This window comes from Octopus bimaculoides, chromosome 15 (genome assembly GCF_001194135.2).
Source record: "Octopus bimaculoides isolate UCB-OBI-ISO-001 chromosome 15, ASM119413v2, whole genome shotgun sequence".
NCBI lineage: Eukaryota > Metazoa > Mollusca > Cephalopoda > Octopoda > Octopodidae > Octopus > Octopus bimaculoides.
This window is the reverse complement of record NC_068995.1, coordinates 24,948,564-24,950,408: the sequence shown is the minus strand read 5'-3', so window position 1 is coordinate 24,950,408 and position 1,845 is coordinate 24,948,564. Positions and strand designations below refer to the sequence as shown.

The window sequence follows — 1,845 nt, the reverse complement described above, 5'->3', positions numbered from 1 at the left end:
GAGTCACAGATTCTGATACGTTAGATATGACTAAATTTGTAAAAATTAACAATTCTGATAATTCTTCAGTTATTTAAATTGATAATTCTGGTAAATCCGGGGTCATCAGAATTCTCAATTTTATCATAACTGCAGTCATCGAAGTTATATATTTTATTCGTTCCAGTTCCAGTAAAATTTTCAAATCTGATATGATAAAATACTGATTCTGATCAATTTGGTGCCCACCAGAATTTAAATTTCTATATCGTCCAAGTCATCAAAGCAATCAATTCTGTTATTTCTTGGGCCACCAGGATTAAACATTCTGGCAGAACCGGGGTTATCAGAAATTACAACCTAGAATACCACGTGTCATCAGAATTTTGCGATTTAAAAACGTTCCACTAAATTAATAAGTTGTCAGATCCAGTGGCGAAGGGTGACTAGGAAACTAGGGCAGTCTGTCCCACCCCGCCCACAGAGATTGCGGTGGTGGTGGGGGGATTTCTGAGTGTTTCGTTGTCCCCCGTTTTCCGTGAAAAGTGTAGTATATATGCTTTGAGATATGGGGAGTCTGAAAATGAAAATAATTCCCCTTTACGATGCGCCATTTTGAAGTAGTTAGTAAGACACGTGAAACATATATAACTTTGGAAAACATCTTGCAACAATTTCATCCAGTAGGGGCTATTCAAACCGTCGACTTTGAGAAAAAGTCGAAATTCTTTTTAAAGTTTGGAAGAAACTTCGACATTCATGAACTTTTGAAGCTAATTGAGAGAGTACCAATTTAAGTGAATGTGTATAGCAATGTCAGTAATGCAGCTTTTCTCTCTTTACTGACATCGACTGATCCCCTAAACCTTTCTTGAAGCCTTTCCTTCTCATCAACAAATCGCAAAACCTGTGACAGTTAAGATTTCACCAATCACAACAGCAATAAATGCTGGGGTTTTTTTTTTTCGATCATTGACTTAATTATACCTTCACTTGTAACAGCTATACAATTAAATGATTTCGTTTTGAATATCACTTGAAAGAGATAGTCGTTTTCAATATCACTTCAAAACTAAGAAAATGTGTTCTTATACTGACAAACTAAACAGACATGGGAAAGAGAAAAAATTGTTCAAAATGGGTCACTTCGTAATTCACTCAGACTATTCGAAATAACGATGACATTCCTTGCTGCTTACTTCGGTTTTGATTTTCAGCTTAAGCTTTGGTTTCTCTTTTCCGAGAATGATAATATTCTTCTTACCTGTTTCAAAGTTGGGGAAAGTAGAGAGAAAACTGAACTAATTGACCCTTTTGCCATCCTTGGGGTGATTGAGAGTATGAGAAATTCGATTGAGTTATAATCTTTTAAAATGAATCGAAGCTTTATGCTAATAGATGATTTAAATGCTAGTGTAGTGACGTCATTTGGCGCCAAAATACAGTCGCCATTACTGCGTTTTCATCTACGCATGCGCAGGGAATAGTTCCGGAAGGAACACAGGAAGAGTCCCATGCGCATGCGTGGAATTCAACATCTAAAACGTTCCCGCTCTTTTCATTCTCTTTCTCGGCCAGCCGGCCATGAGCATGGACGTGTCAAGCTGTCTCTCCAGCATTCCAACTCTGGGGACAGCTCATTCCAACATTCCAACGTCTCAGCAACCATGCCTATTTTCCTCTGTAAATAAATATTGTTGCGTTGATAGTTCGGAGTCTGCGTTACGTTGTTTCTACAGATTTAATATGGGAAAGCGGGTGTACACCTAATGGTGTATAACCACTTTCCTATACTAGTTTGCATTTTTACGTAAACTTTCTGAAATAACTTTAAATATTTAAAATTAAATTTAAAGAATTGGCATG

General features: G+C 37.1%; 1 long non-coding RNA gene across 1 annotated transcript in view; it reads left to right on the top strand.

Annotated features, from left to right (window-relative positions):
• LOC106878779 (uncharacterized) overlaps window positions 1–1,845 on the top strand; it is a 41,829-nt gene that overhangs the window by 1,274 nt on the left and 38,710 nt on the right. The window lies entirely within an intron of this gene.